The sequence below is a fragment of the Euwallacea similis genome, chromosome 5 (assembly GCF_039881205.1).
Source record: "Euwallacea similis isolate ESF13 chromosome 5, ESF131.1, whole genome shotgun sequence".
In the NCBI taxonomy this organism is placed as follows: Eukaryota; Metazoa; Arthropoda; class Insecta; order Coleoptera; family Curculionidae; genus Euwallacea; species Euwallacea similis.
In genome coordinates this window covers 5,867,942-5,889,414 of record NC_089613.1, presented here as the reverse complement: position 1 = coordinate 5,889,414, position 21,473 = coordinate 5,867,942, and the positions used below count along the sequence as shown (strand labels likewise).

At 34.9% G+C, this 21,473-nt stretch overlaps 1 pseudogene; it reads right to left on the bottom strand.

Annotated features, from left to right (window-relative positions):
• Positions 1 to 13,399: 13,399 nt before the first annotated feature.
• Positions 13,400 to 21,149, bottom strand: LOC136409050 (uncharacterized; annotated as a pseudogene).
• Positions 21,150 to 21,473: the final 324 nt, after the last annotated feature.

The following is a 21,473-nucleotide window of genomic DNA, read 5'->3' as shown; positions in this document are numbered from 1 at the left end:
TTTTAAAGAAATCTTTCGCTGAAAATCTACAAAATCTAAATTCTAAACGTTACTGTGAGACTGCTCAGTATACCACGTATAATAGCGTAAAAGAAGTTAAAGTAAAGAATTACGTAAGAGCGGTAAAATAGTTTAAATTTTGCTTTTAAACATATAAATATAACATAGATATATTCTTTATTCAATGTCAACACATGTACGATGAAAATTGTGATTTTGAGCTAAACTAAAATACATAAAAGTAAACTTTATCATCGATATTTTCGAAGACGCTTAAGGCGATTTAAAAAATAAGTGTTTCATACAAAAAATTACTTTGGCGTGCCTAAAAAATTTAGTTAAAGATGCGAAAAATTTGCTACTTACTATACTAAAAGTTGTTCGAAAGGGTGTTTGCGAACCCGCACTACTTAGTTCGAAAACACTACCTGTGCCTAATTCAGTTCTTGCCTATAATATCACCCTTAAATCATGACTTCTGAAAATTCATTTAAATATCATGAATTATCCGATGCTGATAAATAAAGGGCAAATTTGAAAGTAGCACGACAAAATAGCTATCTATATCTTGTGTCTAGTGTGTCAGACTAAGATAGAAAGCTTTCGACTGCCTTAAGCTGGAATAAGGAAGAGCAGGAAGAGCCGCGAGAAGAAAATCGACGAACAAATCTCATTTCCACATGGCGAATAACCAAAAACTAACCATTAACAATATAATTCCTCAAATATACTTTCACTGCACTCTTTTGAATTCCTGAACTATCAAAAATTGAATATTTCTCAATATTTAAATTCAGCCTTCTTTCAGAATAAACAAAATACATGTTTAAACCTCTGCTAAACGCATTCGAAAGTTGCACAGTGGCATATTTTAGACAAGAACTGCAGATATTTATGTACAAATTTACAACGGCTTAATTGCGAAATTTAAAATTACTTAACCAGAAAAGTAATTCTAAATCTCCATTATGGCCTGCTGAATGGGACAGCAAACTGTGGAATCTCCATCAACATTGAGCAGTCCTATACCGAATTTTTTCATGCAGGAACCACAACCGCCGTTGATTAAAACAAATACGAAAAGTCAGTTTTGATTTTTGATCCCATTTTTCTTTCAAGAACGTGTAAAGTATATAAAAACTATAAACGAACGCTTTTTGCTCTAGAATATAGGTAAAAACCTCGTAGTTTTGTTAATAAAATATGGCGTTGAGTACTCTTCAAATACAACGTATGTACAGGGTGTTTCTCTATATTTTGACAACCTTCTAGAGTCTATGTTTGAAAATAGAGTAATGCTAAGAATTTCATGCTGAATGGAAAATCCTAGTAATTTTCAGTAAACATTTACTTTTCGGACAAGTTATTTTAACGAAGTCGTCTTGACGGGATTGGCACATCCCAGGCTTGACGTTGTCGTACTTGCCTTTCTTCTTTATCCGAGCCACCGTCACAGACGTTATAGTCTTCCTTGTGCAATTTAGTTAAGCAGATCGTGGTCAGTCTGTTGTTTTATGGAAAATTTCCAAAAATTTAGTATTTTCATTGTCCACAAACAATATCCCAACCACTTTTATATCTAACGTTACTCGTTATCTTTTGAAACGACGACGCTAAAGGGGAGTCAAAATGTGGAATATTACAACATTTTGTGCAATGTAATGAAGTGAAAAATCGTCTAATAACAGTATAAATCTTTCTAATTTTTCGAATCGCTTAACGTAGAAACTTTGAGTGCTTCCGTTGAATTCATCAAGAGAAAAAAGGCTACAAATATTAAAGTTGTAGAACAAGTCAAAAGGTGCTAGAAACCATTATGCAGCGTGTTTAGTTTGCAGAAAGGGCAATGGCGGTATGCTTCTAAACATTATGAAGAGATACTCTGGAGGACGTGCTGGCGTTTTATGCCCGAATTGATGATGTCTGTACATTTGGCATCATCATCTGACTTTGGGGATTTCCGTCACTGTAAACTATAATATTCTTTTAACGCACTTTTGTCTAGGCAGTAGAACAAGCTCGAGGTGATTCGGAAAAGAGAAGCATTAGTAAAATTGGAAACGATTTAGCTGTTTGGTGCAGTATAAAGTGTAAAGTATAGTGTAAAATTGTTGGATACCCATCCAAACCACCTGTTATGCCACATTCGAATCTAACCGATAACCAACATACAGTAGTGGTCAAAAGTAGATAGACAAAACTAGTTTTCCAATTTACAATAAAACAAATGATTATTTAGAAATAATTTATATAGTATGTCCACTGGCCCGCAATAGTCTTGGTACCCTTCCATCGAACGTATATTATTGCCTATTTCTTTTTAACAACTAGTATAATTTTTATTTACACTTTACATATTAATTCATACACTTCTGCTACATTAAATAATATAACTAATTAAAGATATAATTATCGGCATGTTAAGAAAAAAATACATTTTCGTCCGGCGGGCAAAATGCAACCTCGCAAAAGTCTTGGTACTCTACTTGGTACTAAAGTATGTTTATTTTTATTTTTATTTTTGATGATATTGCAAAAAAAAAGAAGGAACAGCCAAGGTAGGTCTAAATATGTACATAGTATGTTGAAATCAAATTTGTTATCAGTTTAAGTTTGCTTCTGTTAACTTTAAAATGGCACGAACAGAATTAAATATTAGTGAACGCAAAATTGCAATAAATTTGCATAAAGAAGGAAAATCCTATACTGAAATTGGAAATATTTTGAAAAGAAGTAAATCCACAATTCAAAAAGTTATTAATCGACATAATACTGAAGGAAGAATTCAAAATAAAGTTCGAACGGGCCGCCCACGGAAGTTAACGCAACGAGAGGAAAGATGGATACTCATGGAAGTCAAAAAGAATCCCAACCAAAGTGCTCCAAAAATTGCTGCTGAGTTGCAGCAACAATATGGAAAGATAGTGCATGAAGATACAATTCGTCGAGTATTACATCGAGGTGGTTTTAAAAGTTGTACTCCTCGCAAGAAGCCATATGTTAGTAAGCAGAATAGGTTGAAGAGATTGAAATTTGCTCAGGAGTACAAAAATTCTTCTCCTGACTTCTGGGATAAAGTGATTTGGTCAGACGAAAGTCGATTTAATGTTTTTGGATCTGATGGATGCATAAAAGTGTGGCGAAAGTCAAATACGGCATTGAGTCCAAGCAACACTATTAAAACCGTGAAACATGGAGGTGGCGGTGTCATGGTTTGGGGTTGTATGTCAGCAGCTGGAGTCGGTAATATTTATATAATAGAGGGAATCATGGATCATAAAGTGTATCTCAACATTTAAAGCAAAGTGCCCAAAAGTTAGGGCTTGCTGAGGATGTTTACTTCCAGCAAGACAACGACCCCAAACATAAGGCATACAATGTACGTCAATGGCTCATATATAATACCCCTCATTTGTTGGAAACACCTCCTCAGAGTCCAGACTTAAACCCGATTGAACATTTATGGAGTGTTTTAGAGTCTAAAATTCGTCAGCACCATATTCAAAATAAAGAATGTCTAAAACGGATTATTTTGGAGGAATGGTCTAAGATAACCGCTGATGTAACAAAAAAACTTGTTCATTCAATGCCAAATAGGCTATTACAAGTTATAAAATTAAAGGGGTACCCAACAGGGTACTAATAATTATATGTACCATAAATATAACTTTACTCTGTTATAGGTACCAAGACTTTTGCGAGGTTGCATTTTGCCCGCCGGACGAAAATGTATTTTTTTCTTAACATGCCGATAATTATATCTTTAATTAGTTATATTATTTAATGTAGCAGAAGTGTATGAATTAATATGTAAAGTGTAAATAAAAATTATACTAGTTGTTAAAAAGAAATAGGCAATAATATACGTTTGATGGAAGGGTACCAAGAATATTGCGGGCCAGTGTATATGGAGAAAGCCCAATGAAGCCCTAAAAAAAGCCAATTTAAGAGCCACTGTTAAACACGGCGGAGGAAGTGTGATGGTTTGGGGCTGTATGTCCAGTGCTGGAACGGGCAAACTGCATTTTATAGATGGCATTATGGACAAGAACGTGTATTTGAACATACTACGGCAAAATTTGCAATGCAGCGTAGAAAAATTAGGTATTTCCAACAATTTTATATTCTATCAGGATAACGATCCGAAGCACAGCGCCCAAATTGTGAAAGAGTGGCTGTTATATAACTGTCCGCACGTTATAAAAACACCACCACAATCACCCGACCTTAATGTTATTGAAAATCTGTGGTCTAAATTGGAAGTAGAAATTAGGAAACACGTAATTTCCAATAAAGACCAATTAAAGCGCGCTCTTCTTGAAGAATGGGAGAAAATTTCCCCCGATTTCACAAAAAAGTTGGTAGAATCCATCCCCAATCGTCTTCGAGAAGTAATCTTATCTAAAGGCCTACCAACCAGATATTAATTTATTAGTAAAACTGGTAAAAAAGACGTGTATCATTTTAATTTTGAGATGCGTTTTGAACGTAAGTGGAATTTATTTATTTTTTCTCCTATGTAAGAATTATTTTTTTTGTTTTTACTTGTGCATATTGTAGAACAGATGTAGCTTAATATATTAAAACTTGTACTTTAGATTATTGTTTAGTAAATAACAATTTGCTAATAGATAATGAGTTCCGTGCAGGTGTATCATTTTCACTTTGAGCCACTGCAAGTGCAAAAAATACATACCTTTTCCAGTCTCAGGTACCAATTATTTTTAGTTGCCAAAAAAGTATAGTAAAGCTCCCCTAATCCGAACCCCCCGTATCCGAATGTCCTTGTAGTCCTGACGACATTGAAAAAATGCAAATTTCCATTATGTGCCTTGTAGTCCGGATTCACTACGGTTCCCTTAATTCGGACTTAAATAGCACGTGAATGGCGCAGGGAATCCCCGACCATAAACTGAGAGAATGAAGGGGAATCCCCGACCATAAACTGAGAGAATGAAGGGGAATCCCCGACCATAAACTGAGAGAATGAAGGGGAATCCCCGAATTTGTTTTATTTATATACAGTGGTGGCCATTGAAATAGAGCCAGCTGATACTTTTGGTAAAATTGAACGCTACAACTTTTTAGAAACATTTTGATGAACCTCTATATAATTCCTATGCATGTTCAATGGGAATTATTTCAAATGCGTACCGAAACGAAAATTATAAGCGAACACGATGAAAATTTAAACTTGTTTGGTCTTGTTTGGTTTCAATTTGTCTGGTCATTAACCCTAGATTACCGGTCACTCGTTAATTTTACGACGCGCGTTTCAAATCGACGATGTTTGGATATTTTCAGCCAATTCAGCAAAACGATATTTTCAGTACCCTCTTAATTAGTGTTTACCTAGACAGTGATGTGTGCGAATGCGCTTTGTTTTACGCAGTGACGGATTTTTTGCTGAATTATCGTAGTTTTGACGATAGTCCGGTATTAACGTATGACGATTTCCAAATCAGCTGTACACATTTAGAATTTTGTGGTAAGGTAAAATATTGTCTTAGGTTGTGTTTTTTTATAATATTTTTTTAGCAAAATGGCATCGCGAAAATCATTGACTAAAGTGCAATTGACGGAGGAGATAAAGCGAATTATGAATGGAGAAGACAGTGATCCAAATCCTTTTGAGGAAAGTGGAAGTGACTGGGAGGAAGACAATTTAGAGCTGGAAGCACCTAACTCGGATGCGTCAGATGATGAATTTGATGTAGCAGTTGTTTCATTACAACCCAAGTCACCAAATACTTTACAAGAAAACTGTCAAAAAGAAGGTGAAGAAGTTATGGTTGAGACCAGTTCAAATCAATCGCAACCTACAAAGTCTGGAATAAACAGCTACATAATTAAACCCAAGAAAATGAAGTTGCTTGGAAAGAATGGTCATAGGTGGTCTGCAAAATTGCCGGTCAGAGGACGAAGGACAACATCTAGAAACATTATACATTTTTTATCAGGTCCTAAAGGCCAAGCAAGGCAGTTTAATAATGTAGAAGACTGTTTTTTACATTTTTTTTCTGAAAACATAATTGACATTGTTGTTAAACACACCAATAAAGAAATCTCTAGGCAGGCGAAACACTATAAATGTCATTCTAATGTATCTAAAATTACAAAAGAAGAACTAAAAGGCTTGTTTTCAATTTTGATCCTTTCCGCTGCGAAGAAGGATAATCATTTGTCTGCCAAACATATGTTTGACTCCAATATTTCCGGTAGATTTTATCGAGCCTGCATGAGTTGTGATCGCTTCAACTTTCTAGTGAATTGTCTTAGATTCGATTCCAAGGAAACAAGACAAGAAAGGAAAACTCTTGATCCTTTCGCGCATATTCGGGAAATATGGGATATGTTTATGGAGACTTGCAGAACTTCATATGCGCCATCATCCTATTTAACAATTGACGAACAGCTTTTAGGATTTCGTGGACGTTGCCCATTCAAGATGTACATCCCCAACAAGCCGGCCAAATATGGCATCAAAATTGTGATGGTGTGTGATTCATCAACAAAATATATGATAGATGCAAGTCCTTATTTGGGAAAAAAAACACCGACTAATGGATTACCGCTTGCTGAATACTACGTAAAGAAGCTCACAAAGTCGGTCCATGGTAGCAATAGAAATGTTACCATGGACAACTGGTTTACTTCAGTTAGTTTAGCTGATCAATTGTTGAAGGATCCGTATAAAATAACAATTATAGGAACACTACGTAAAAACAAAAGAGAAATTCCTCCAGAATTGTTGGATCTAGAGAATCGTAACACAAACACTTCAATGTTCTGTTTTGATCAGCAAAAAACTCTGCTGTCTTACATGCCAAAAAAAAAAAAAGTAGTTTTGTTACTTTCAACTATGCATCAGGGTGCAGAAATCATAGAAGGAACACACAAACCAGCAATTATACAAAATTACAACGAGACAAAAGCCGGAGTAGATACATTTGACCAAATGTGTTCCAACATCAATTGTAACAGAAAAACCAAAAGATGGCCTTTATGTGTGTTTTATGGGATGCTAAATATGGCCTCTATCAACTCATATGTTCTGTATTGTTCCAATATGTTGAAGAAAGGCCAAAAACCAGTTTCACGCTACCAGTTCATGATAGATTTGAGCTACAGCCTTGCTGAACCATGGATGAGACAAAGAATTAGTACCAAAACTTTGCGTCGCGATATTCGTGCAGATATTAGCGCCATTCTTAATATTCCTGCAATTTCTGTGGAGCCTGAACTGGGTAAGCCTCAACAAAAAAAAAGGAAAATGTGTTTTTACTGTTCAAGCAAAAGACGACGTATGACGACCGTTTACTGCAATACATGTAGTCAACCAATTTGTGGTGAACACCGAGGGAATGTTTGCAGAAATTGTGCTGCAAATTAACATTAAATTTGTTTATATGACATAAAGAGAGTTTTTTTGAGTTTTATAGATTTTTTTTGAATAAAGATTTAGGCCATATCACAGTTTTTGTTTAAGATCGTAAAATTTACGACAGTCCGGTAATCACGTTTGGTGACAACACTCCGGTATTCTAGGGTTAAAATAGAGACGTGAAAAATAAAATACATAGAACTAGTGTTCCTTCAAGTTTGCACATGTCGTTTTCTCCGTTATCACCGTGATTTCCTTTTTAATATTTAGTGAAATACTGAAGAAAACTTAGATAAAAATGGACCATGGCGTTCATTGCATGACAAAAGAAAAAGTGGCAATTTTAACATTACGGAAAGAGGGAAAATCGCTAAGAGAAATTGCAAGACTTATCGGGTGCTTAAAAAAAATGGTTGAAAATGCTATAAGAAAACCACCAAATCGGGAAAATCGTGGAGCGAGGAGGAAAACAAGTCCTCATACGGACAGGCAAATTGTTCGAGTCCCCAAAAAAGATCCCTTCAAGACGTCTATCAGTATTAAAACTGAACTAGGTTTGGAAATAAGTATAAGAACTATTCGAAGAAGGTTTCAGATAAATAATTTACACGGCAGAATACCCAGAAAAGATCCTTTGTTATCCTCCAAGAATATTAAGCAACGTTCAAAATTTGCCTCGGGATAATTTGAATTGGGATGGTGAAGAGGGACTAAAAAATAGCGCTATATTTGATGGGGTGATGAAACAAAAATAAATCTAATGGGATCTGATGGGAGACACTATATCAGAAGACCACGCAACCAGGAATTATTACCAAAACACACCATTAAAACAGTTAAATATGGAGGTGGTAACAGAAACAAATTGGAAAAGGAAGGGCGCAAAGCTTGTACTGCACGTCGTAAACTTAATTTATTATTTAATATTAAATTAAAAATTAATAATGTGAATAGAAAAAAGCGATTAGATTTCGCAAATGCTCACAAACACAAGTTAAATCAATTTTGGGAAACTTTTCGAACAAAAGAAAATTTAGGGTTTGGGGATCGGATGGACGAAAATTAGTTTGGGGAAAGAAAGGTACAGCTCCAAATAAGGAAAACCTTCAGCCTACAGTCAAACATGGAGGAGGTAATGTGATGGTATGGGGATGTATGGCGGCAAATGGAGTTGGAAACCTTGTATTCATAAATGGTATTATGAACCAATACTCTTATTAAGACATGTTGAAGAGCAATTTGCGTCAAAGTGCCATTAAATTGAATCTAGAAGGACGTTATCATTTTCAACAAGATAACGATCCTAAGCACAAATCGCGATTAGTAAGGGAATGGCTTCTTTACAATACTCTCCATGTATTGGAAACACCCCCGCAATCACCTGACGTGAATGTTATTGAACATTTGTGGGAAGAATTGGACAGAAAAATTCGCAAAAAACTCATAGAGAACCGTACCGATTTGAAGAGGGAGTTAATGGACTCATGGATGAGTACCTCCCCAGAAGTTACTAAAAATTTAATTCATTGTATGTCTAGACGGTTAGAAGCTGTTATAAAGTCTCGAGGATACTCAACAAAATATTAGAACAGTTGTTTGTTTATTATATTGTACTTCGTAGAATTTGTTTAAATACTTTTTTTCTATTGCATTTTATACTTGTTCCAACATAATTTACTTTTGCTATTTCACAGTTTTGTTTCGTTAATAAATTATACATTATTTAAAAAATCTGGCTACGAGATGTTATCAACATGTAAGGTTCTAGCAAAACGAAGAAAATGAAAATAAGCAGATGAACCCACTTATATTGGGAGTTGTGGGGCGATGTCGGGTAAAGGGGAGGGATGGAACCCGGAATGGAAGGCAATCTGGTCCCGGCAAGAGGATACTACCTTTGAGTTCTTGTAGTTATTTTTCGTGCTGTAATAAATTTAGCCCGGGATTTAAGTGTTTCCCTTCTTCCGAAAATTCATTTGCCAACATGAAATAATACAAAAAATTACAAATGGTGTGGAACAGAGTGATATTTGCAAAAATAGGGAACTTTCAAAATCAACAGTTGGTTCTATTTGGAAACAGCGTGATGCGATTACATTGTCCACCAACAAAATGGATCCTAACCTCAAGAAACTAAAAAAATCTAGTCGGGAGGAAGTGGATAAGGGTCTGCTATTGTGGTTTAATCAAGAAAGGCACGAAAATGTGACTATCACGGGCCATGTTCTTCAGAAGAAAGCCAATAAAATAGGGAAGCAAATCGACACTAGTGATTTTTCATGTTCCAAAAGTTGGATAGAAGGATTTAAAAAACGTCATGGTATTTGCTAGGGACACGGTATATATTAGGTTGTTCGGAAAGTAATTTCGTTTTTTCCCGACAGAGGATTTAATGGTATTTTTTTGCACTTAACCTCACACTTAAGCCATATAATTTTTATATGCTTTGAGAGCTCATATAACAAGGCTTGTGTGTGAAACATTTCAATTAATTCTACGCAGTAGTTTTTGGTTGGTGCCCTTTTAAATATGGAGAGCGATAAGCAGCATTTTCGACATATCCTACTGTTTTACTACAGAAAGGGTAAAAATGCTGTTCAAGCCAGAAAGAAATTGACCGATGTGTATGGAGAAGGTGTGTTGACAGTACGCCAGTGTCAGAACTGGTTCTCTAAATTTCGATCTGGCAATTTTGATGTCGAAGATGCACCACGTTCGGGAAGGCCGGTTGAAGCTGATAAAGACGCCATAAAGGCATTAGTTGATGCGAACCGTCGAATAACAACACGTGAGATCGGATTGAAGTTAAATTTATCGAATTCAACAGTTTATGACCACTTGAAAGGCCTGGGATTATCCTCGAAGCTCGATATATGGGTTCCCCATGTTCTCACAGAGAGAAATCTGTGTCGCCGCATTGACGTCTGCGATTCGCTTCTCAAACGTGACAAAAATGATCCGTTTTTGAAGCGCATCATTACTGGGGACGAAAAATGGGTTGTATACAACAACGTCAAACGCAAGAGGTCATGGAGCAAAAAAGATGAATCGACTCAAACCATTTCCAAAGCCGATATTCACCAAAAAAAGGTGATGCTGTCTGTTTGGTGGGATTTTAAAGGAATCGTTTTTTTTGAGCTTTTACCGGATAACACAACGATTAATTCGGAAGTCTACTGCCAGCAGCTGGACAAACTGAAGGATGCACTTCAACAGAAAAGACCCGAACTAATCAACAGAAAAGGTGTAGTGTTTCACCAAGACAACGCGAGACCTCACACAAGTTTGGTCACTCGCCAAAAGCTTTTACAGCTTGAATGGGACACAATGCCACACCCACCATATTCTCCAGACCTGGCACCATCGGATTATTATTTGTTCCGGTCACTCCAAAATTTTTTAGACGGTAAAACTTTCATCTCAAATGATGAGGTCAAAAACCACCTCGATCAGTTTTTTGCCAGCAAAGACAAAAAATTTTATGAGCGTGGAATTATGCTACTACCAGAAAGATGGCAAAAGGTGTTGGACCAGAACGGCCAATATATAATTTAATAAAGCATTTGTTTATTATACGAAAACTGTCATTCATTTTCACATAAAAAAACGAAATTACTTTCCGAACAACCTAGTACATAACATCTGGGCAGAAAGAACAAGAGGACAAGTACATAACTATGAATTCTTGGAAAGTTCAACCTGGGCAAATACCATAACACCATAGATTAAGTGGTAGATAGCTGGGAAGAGGTGTTAGTTGAGGGATAGGGATAAGTGCCCCTGATCGGAGGTAAAATAGGAGAAGGGACAGTGTTGTATGAGAAGAGTGGCAGAGAATACATGCTATCTTTATACATAAAACCCTAGTTTTACTTAAACGGTTGTGAAATAAGTCTAACATATTACTGTTGATAAAATTGTTAGAGAATCTGCTGTAGTTAACAAAAACGTAGTTAGTGAATGATTAACTGATGTGTGGCCAAACATTCAACGAGGCTATAAATCAGATGATATATTTAATGCCGATGAAACCGGCCTCTTTTTCAAATTAGCCCCTGAGAACCTTGAGGTTCGTGGGTGAATCGTGTTCTGGTGGAAAATTATCGAAAGATCGAATTACCATTCTAGTAGCCGCAAATATGTCTGGAACCAAAAAAAGGAAATTATTGATTATTGGTAAATCCAGTAAATCTAGATGTTTTAAAAACAAACAATTACCCGTGAAATATAAATTCAACAACTGAGGCTGGATGACGTCGGAAATTTTTGCTAATGAACTTCAAGAATGGGATAACGAACTAAGCCGAAAAAATAGAAAAATTGTGCTACTAGTTGATAACTGTCCAGCTCACTCTAAGGTAGATCTCAGATTCACAAAATTGATTTTTATGCCGCTCAATACAAGTTCAAAACTTCAGCCAATGGACTAGGGGGTTACTCGCTCATGGAAAAGTTATTGTAGAAAAATTCGCTTGATGAAGCTAATCGAAGCAATGGATGATGGTAGAAAGTTTTCAGCGAATCTTCTAGATGCTGTGAATTTTATTCATATGACTTAGCAGCAAGTCAGCGCTAAAATCACATCCAATTATTTTAAGCATGGGGGATTTTGCCAAAATGAATGTGAATTCGACGCAAATGATGATCTTCCACTTTCGAAATGGTTAGAGAAGCTCACAGACGATCCCGATTGTGTTCTGGGCACTGAAGCACAACACTCACTAGAAAGTGAACATTTTGAACATTTCAGTTTTGAAAAATATGTCAAAATTAATGATGACCTAGAAGCCAGAGATATTTTGACTGATGAACAAATCATGGAATCACTTTCTTCAGAGCAAATTCAAAGTGACGTAGAAGAAACTGATAACAATTCTGATGAAGATCCTACGTATTCTGTTCCTTCTCTTCATGAAATGGTCCAAAAAATGTCAGAAATTAGGAGTTTTCTAGAGTTCCAATCTACTCCACAAGAAATATAGAACAATTTTTCCAATGTTGAAAATTATTTAGATAAAATGTATTTTTCAAGTGAGCATGTGCAAACAAAGACTACAGGTTTTTTAAGTAAAGATTAATGTTTATGAGTTAAGTTACATTAAAGAATAAAAAATTCAAATTTGTAACTATATTATAGGTTATAACGAACCCATTTTGTAGTATTTTTCAGGTTTGTTATAACCAAAATCTACTGTACTTTTTTCCGCAACGGTATGTAGAACTTTAAGTTTATTTTGTGTAAGAAATAAAGATTTACTTCTTAATAGACATTTTTTTATAACGTTTTAAATTTTTAATCGCGTTTTCTCGAAAATTAGCTTTTTTTAACTCTTCCCGTTTTCCCGTGCAGTCTTCATATGTACTTACATAATTGAGCGTATTGTTCTGTAATTAGAATTTTCCATAACTCGAATTTAACTTTTTGCAACTTAGAACATTTTAGAGCATTTACTAGAGAAACTTAGAACATGGATCGTATGGTCCAGACGGACGATCAGGTTGTACCGCCAAGTACCATGTATCCATATGAACATTTTCACATGGGGCCCGTATGATCAGTTCGTACAAATTGCTACGATGGCTGTTGGTATCATTAGCGCGCTTACGGGCCATTGTGTAAATGAGAATCTTCACATATGCACTAATGGTCAGTTGCGTAGGAGATCAGCAGGCAACGTAAAATTTTACAGTCTAATAAATTCCTGTATTTTTATGTTTCTTTACTACATTTTACATAAAAAGACATAAAAACGATCATGAATAAATTTAAAATAGGCAAGAAAATCCTAATTTGTTCGATAGAAGTTCGCAAGTGCATCTGGGATGTATCCAACGAAGATTATAAAAACAGAGACGTTAAAAATAAAGCTTATCGGGGAGTAGCGAAAGTTGTAGTGGAAGACTTTGAAAAACTGACCGAAAAAGATAAGCAAAAAGCAGGTAAGTAACAATAATCTCAGGTTATCTTTTAAATCGGTAAATAAAATCCATATATTTTTTCTAAATTTCCATTTTTTATTACAAGTTAGAAAAACATTGAACTCATTTAAATATAACTCTTCTACGAAATACAGATTCTATTCTTTGTCTATATTCTTTGTTGTATTTATTTTTAAATCCTGCCAAGACACTTTTCCAGCAAGGCTGACCAAATAGTTTGCGAAAGCATCTCTTACACTATAGCCTATTCTATACTGTACATTTCTTAATGTTGCATTAATAGCAGAAATATGCTTAACACTGAAGAATATGATGAAATGCATACCCATCCCGAGTACATACAAAATTATGTAAGATGCAAGAGGTTTTAACAATTCTTTAGCAAGTTGAAAGGAGACATTTATAGGTCAATAAAATGTGCCCTAATTGTTTAATAGAATCCCGAATGTACATTTAATATAGTATCTAGCAACAGTTAGACGATAATTGAAGACTTTCTTTTTGTAGTTAAAATTTTTTCTTGCATATGGACGCAACAGATGAGGAGTGAGGTGAAGTGCCTCATCACCAACAATTACATAAGGGAAGGTTTGTGTTCACTATACCCGGGAAGGGGCTGATTTTCTGCAATATTTAACAAATTATTTTGAAATCTGTTCCAAAATGTACTATTTACAAATACATTAGAATCTAAAAACTTGCCGAAGGCACCAACATCTATATATGTAAAACAATAATTTGCATCACGCATGGGGAGAAACACCAAAGAAAAGTAACTTTTATAGTTAAAACATAGAGAATCGCTTTTAATGGGTTTAATTATTCTGATATGCTTGGTGCACCAATGCACCAATGCGATGTGGGAAGTTGGCATCATTTTCAAAATGGGAAGCTATGTCCAGCCATTTTTCTTTAGTTGGTTCCGGCAAATATTCAGTTTTCATTACTTCCCATATTTTGTCGCACACCAACTGTACAAATGCCGCTAATAGTTGAAATTCTAAGTCTACAGCCGTAATGCAAATTGCTAAAAGCATTGCCACCCGCTAAGTACCTAAAATTTGTTTTTTTTTTTTTGATAAATAATATCGTTATTTTGCAGTATTAATAATCCACAAGAGGTCGAAAAGAGCTAGAGATGCCTATGTAACAGATCGAGCTAAGCTTAAAAGTCGGGATGGTGCCAAAACGATACGAAAATATATGATTAATTTTGATAAGTTAAAATTTTTGAATAGAATCATGAACTTAAATGAGTAAGGTAAAATTGTTTTTGTGCTCTGAAATAATTTAAATACACTCTTGTTTTAGAATTGACAAGCTTAGATGTAACATGTTTAGAAGAAAACAGTACTGCCGAGCCTATGACAGAATCCGAGGAAAAAAGAGGTATGGAAACTGTTATGATTAAAGATCCGCAGACATCAAATTTTCCAAGAAAAAAGCTAAAGAAAAGTGATTCGTTATATAATAAACTAATAGCATTCTTTGATAATGGAACGAAAAGTGACCGAGATAATCATCATAAGACCATTTTTATTTCATTTTTATCAACGCTCAGAAATTTTAACGAGATTCAAACATTACAATTTAGATCTGAAGCCCCTCGTATGATAATTCAAATGAAAAACCTAGCACTTCATTAACCAACTTATCAAATTGAACCAGTGTCAATACAGAATTACCCATCAAAGCCATCGACATCATACAACATCTATTCAGATCAGTCATCAATTAATCCTTTAGATACTACTGGAGTTCGTTTGCCTGCACCGAAATATGGAAATCCAAACTATCGCCCGACTTATTACAGCTCTCTGAGATACAGTTCAACGATGAGATTTTGTGAATAAGTATTTTTTATATTTATTATTACAATAAATTTTTATATTTGCTTATCATTTTTGGGGAATTAAATATTTTTTTAAATGAAGACATTAATTTTGTTCTTTTTTTTTAATAAGAAAGTATTAATTATTTATATTTTTATAATAAAGATTGTAATTACTTTACTTACCTCAAACATACACATAAACTTTTAACGGATGAAATTGATATTCTCACTGTATCAGAAAATTTTAAATGGTTTTCTAATTTGCAATATACTTCGTCAAACGATTTCATGGACACGTGAAAATAGTTACAATATTTTCTTTAATCTTTTGGCGAATTTGAACAATATAACAAAAGCACTTTATAGAAATCGTGCACTCACAAGTGGATGATATCGTTGTAATGGATTGGCCGGCATGCTCACCCGATTGCAACCCCATTAAAAATCTTTGGGGATACTTATCTCGTTGCGTTTTTGTTGATACCTGCTATTTTGAAACTGCCGACGAATTGCGTGCTATTTTGAAAGAGAAGTGAAGAAAAATTCGAAATTCTTATTTAAATAACTTAATAGAGAGTATGCCCAACAGTATCTTTGAATTAATCTCAAAGAACGGTGACAAAATTAGCTATTAACAAAGAGTAAATACTTTGGTCTTATATTGATTGATAATTTTCGTTACTATGGAATAACTTTTTCAAATAAATATATTTTTTTTCCAGTTTGTTTTATTGAATGTATTTTTTTATGTAGATTCCAAAATTGTCTTTATTATTCTTTTTTTTTTAAGTTTGAATTAATTTATGGATCAAAAACGCTTGGTCTTATAATTGTTTGTCCGACTGTACTGAAGCTATACAAGCTATAAAAAGCCTAAAGAAATTTTCTAAAGAAGATTTCACTGCTTTCGAATATTTAAAAAATCTTGAAACGCATTTTGAAAAATGTTATCTAGAAGCTAAGTGTAAAAAAACTAAGCAATTAAAAATTTCAGATTTTAAAAAATACATTTATAAAATGTGTTAATAATAATAATATGTATTTTCAGATTACTAGATTTAATCTTATACATATTACAAGTTTTTAATATAAGTTTTGTTTATTTTTGTATTTATCCATTTTCTTTTGCCAACTTTCCCATAAAGGGAGAGCTCCCATAAAAGGACAAAAATATCGGAACCGTCGGTGTCCGCTTGTGGGAGCTTTCATTGTACTTCAAACAGAAGATCTCATCGATGACCGATGAAATTTTTTTTTACCCTCTTTGATATAAGTGGAGTACACAGTTATATTCTTTTTTCTTCATATAAAGATGCTGACAAACTTGATCGCATGAAATATCTATTAGGTTGTTCGGAAAGTAATTTCGTTTTTTCCCGACAGAGGATTTAATGGTATTTTTTTGCACTTAACCTCACACTTAAGCCATATAATTTTTATATGCTTTGAGAGCTCATATAACAAGGCTTGTGTGTGAAACATTTCAATTAATTCTACGCAGTAGTTTTTGGTTGGTGCCCTTTTAAATATGGAGAGCGATAAGCAGCATTTTCGACATATCCTACTGTTTTACTACAGAAAGGGTAAAAATGCTGTTCAAGCCAGAAAGAAATTGACCGATGTGTATGGAGAAGGTGTGTTGACAGTACGCCAGTGTCAGAACTGGTTCTCTAAATTTCGATCTGGCAATTTTGATGTCGAAGATGCACCACGTTCGGGAAGGCCGGTTGAAGCTGATAAAGACGCCATAAAGGCATTAGTTGATGCGAACCGTCGAATAACAACACGTGAGATCGGATTGAAGTTAAATTTATCGAATTCAACAGTTTATGACCACTTGAAAGGCCTGGGATTATCCTCGAAGCTCGATATATGGGTTCCCCATGTTCTCACAGAGAGAAATCTGTGTCGCCGCATTGACGTCTGCGATTCGCTTCTCAAACGTGACAAAAATGATCCGTTTTTGAAGCGCATCATTACTGGGGACGAAAAATGGGTTGTATACAACAACGTCAAACGCAAGAGGTCATGGAGCAAAAAAGATGAATCGACTCAAACCATTTCCAAAGCCGATATTCACCAAAAAAAGGTGATGCTGTCTGTTTGGTGGGATTTTAAAGGAATCGTTTTTTTTGAGCTTTTACCGGATAACACAACGATTAATTCGGAAGTCTACTGCCAGCAGCTGGACAAACTGAAGGATGCACTTCAACAGAAAAGACCCGAACTAATCAACAGAAAAGGTGTAGTGTTTCACCAAGACAACGCGAGACCTCACACAAGTTTGGTCACTCGCCAAAAGCTTTTACAGCTTGAATGGGACACAATGCCACACCCACCATATTCTCCAGACCTGGCACCATCGGATTATTATTTGTTCCGGTCACTCCAAAATTTTTTAGACGGTAAAACTTTCATCTCAAATGATGAGGTCAAAAACCACCTCGATCAGTTTTTTGCCAGCAAAGACAAAAAATTTTATGAGCGTGGAATTATGCTACTACCAGAAAGATGGCAAAAGGTGTTGGACCAGAACGGCCAATATATAATTTAATAAAGCATTTGTTTATTATACGAAAACTGTCATTCATTTTCACATAAAAAAACGAAATTACTTTCCGAACAACCTAGTAAAACTTTTAGTACATTCCTTGATAGCGCCTTTTTTGAAAGAAAAACTGAATAATTTACATATTCCTCCATCGATAAGATTAAGAAAATGTGATATCCTACAAGTACCATTTAAGCAGCTATCTACAGGGGATGTTGTTGAAGATAAGCTCACCGTAAGAAAATATTGCAAATTATGCCCTCCTCGGATCAAACGAAAGACAGCCTATACATGTGCTCCTTGCAGGAATCCTGTTTGAGCCACGCAAAAAAAGTGTATGAAGAATGTTACACAAACAGTTTTTAATTTTTAATACTATTTTTTGTATAATACGATTTTGTTACTAATGTAATATAAGGTTGATTAATGTTTTTTAACAGCTAGTTTTCTCAATTCACACTATCAAATATTTCCCAAGCCAGTAATCGAAAAAAAACAAATAAAAAATGAAATTCGTAAGGGAGTCTGGCAGACTCTTGGTGCCAGTTTATGCTACAAAATATGGTCGTGTCAGGTTAAGGGTTAATAACAAACCCGGACTTGTCCATGCCAGCCAATTAAATTGACTGAACGAAGCAGCGATTTTGCAATTTAGCCCTTTTCATTCGCGTACACAGTTATAGCTCTCTGCTGTTGTTTAAACACGTGGCTGCTTTATTTACTATTTTACAATATCATGGAAAATAACGATTCCTTCGTGAAAGAAGTGACCCATGATCGTGGAAAGAAAAAGAAAGTTAAGAAAGCCGGTTGGAAAAGATCAATTGCAAAAAATGCAAGGTGAAAACAACCAAATTCTTCCAAATTTAACATGTTTTTTCGAACAAAAAAATCCGCATTTCATACTTGTACTCCTGGTAAATGATGACCAACATGTTGGACAACAGAAATTCGTGTTCTCCGAAGATTCTATCGATACTGTGCGTTGTTCCATTAAACAGCAGCCAAAAACTTCATTGAAATTCATGGAAATGGAATTGAGTATGTCCAAAGCATTAATTTATCGCATTTTGTCCGAACATTTAGATTTACGAAAGGTGTGTGCACGATTCATTCCGCATAAATTGACTGACGAACAAAAATTGCTCAGAATTCAACATTCACAAGACATCATTAAGCAGGCCAAGAAGGACAAAGCCTACTCATAACATCGTGACTGATGATGAAACGTGGTGTTTTCAATGTGATCCAGAACGAAGCGTCAAAGTGCCGAGTGGAAAGCACCAAATCCCCAAAATTACGTTTGAAGAAGCCAAAAGTGAAGACACTGTTGATTTACTTTTACGATTTCAAGGGCATTGCCCACAAAGAATTCATTCCACCAGGTCAAACCGTTAATGCGGTGTTCTTTGTTGGTGTATTAAAGCGTTTGGTGCATCGTATTCGTCGTGTTCGCCCAGAATATCGGAGAATATCGGGAAGAAGGAAGTTTGCGTTTGTTGTACGATAATGCGGCATCCCATCGATCAACAGTTGTGATCGATTTTTTGATTAAAAATTTTATTTTTGCCATCAACCACTCCCCGTATTCACCTGATTTGGCACCGTGCGACTTTTACCTTTGCGGAAAAATGCATTTACCAATAAAAGGGAAGCGTTTCAAGGATATGAATACCATCCAAAAGACTTGTATCACCATCCTGAACGACATCCCGGTTGACGATCTAAAACACTCATTTAACATGCTTTTGGGACCGTACAAATCGCTGTATGGAGTGCGAGGGAGACTATTTTGAATAAAATAAATCGGTTGTAACAAAAAAATTGTTGCTATTATTTTGAAAAAGTCCTGTTTACTTTGAAACGTATTTTGTATTTTATCTACTGATGATAATTCACAAGATATGGGTTTCTGAATTACTCGAAATCTGGAGACTAAAATGCCAAAACAACTTTCGACAATTCTTCTTGCACGGGACAGTCTATAGTTGAATATTCTTTATTTCAACTGTAAGTATGTTTTTTGAATATGGTTTGAGGAGATAATGTTTCAATAGGAAGGCGTCGTCTCCAATAAAAAATTCACCATCGGGTAAAATATTTTTTCTAAAGCAGCAAACATGAAGCACCGTCCGAAAACACCTCCATCTGATGACCGTCCATTGCAACCAACGTCAATATACGTAAAATTATAATTTCTATCTGCAACAGCTATCATCAAAATGATACCATTTCGACCTTTACAGTTAAAATAGTCGCTATTACAATTCGCAGGGGCTTGGATATTTATGTGCTTTCCATTAATGGCACCATAACATCCCGAAAAATTCCATCTATAACTGAAATTGCTTTCAATGGCTTTCCATTCTGTGTCGTTTTTTGGAACTTCAAATAAAACATATTACTTAACATCATAAGAAAAAAAATTATTTCTTAAGGCATTTTAAATATTTTTTAGAATTCACACTTATTAAGAGTTGATAACGATTCGCAGACATTACAAGCTGAAATCGAACAGACCATACACGAAAAAATAACTGCAGCGGGAGAAAATGCAAAGAAAAAAAATTAATATTGGCGAAGAACCTACCCCAAAACATCATAAAATTGGGAAAACCAAAGTCAAAGAAGTTATTGCTTGTGTTAAAGACTTGACCTCTTTAGCTACATCTATTCAAAGTATGGGCTCTTTGGATACATCAGAAACTGAATTTAATATTTTCAGGAAAAGAGTAACAGCAGTTAAAAAAATTGCTCCTTACACATGCCATTACAGTTCGAGATCAAATACAGCAACTTTTGATTCGTTTTAGAATGGCACATATCGAAAGTACAAGCTCCTCCTTAGCTTCATCAAGATGCAATAATACATACACGATTTTAACGTCTCCAAAAATATAGGAATTCAATTGCGTCTCTACAGTCATGACAGTGATTCCTCTAATTTTATTCTGGCCGGTATAGCACTTCTTATTATCGTGTTACATCGCTGAATAGTTGACAATATTTTTGTCAAAAGTATATCAAATAAAGCAGGTGACATTCGCATACAATTTCTGTATTTTTAAGTGTTTTCAATGGCGAGTTCTTGTAAAAGCATGTTAGAGGCACCATGGGTGTTTCTTTTTGCCAACCATTTTCCTACCCAAACTCTTTTATTGGGAATAGCTACTACCTCATTCTGCAAACTATCAATTAACTCCTCTATCAATATTTTAACACATGGTACCATGCGTTTCTTCATAAGTATGACACATTTTTGCCTTAATTTCATCATTTAAAGAATAAAGTTAATACGCGTCTCAAAAATTAAACACTACAAAAATAAAAAAAACAAAGAAACTTTCCTTGTTTTAGGTTAAATTATATGAACAAATGACTGGAATTGTGCGAATTATAATTTCTTAAAGGAACTTGAATTTAGTACTGGATTTTAGTGACTTGCACAAGTTACTGGCACCATGTAACGCCACCTTTACCATTGCAATTTTAATGCAACAGAATGAATTTCAGCAAATGCGAAGTTACATTATAACGAATACATTGGTAGAAATGGTTACAGCAATGAGGAAGTAAAAGCATTGTGGGGAGAGGGCATTGAAGTAATGAAATGTGAATGTATGGGAAAATTGTGTATGACATACAGAAGAAATTACTAAAAAATGGCATATCCGAAAAAGCCTTAGAAAATATCGAGATTGGGCCAATAATTGTAAACGCTAACGAAAATTTAAGTTCAGAACCTGAATCTGACTAGTTATTGT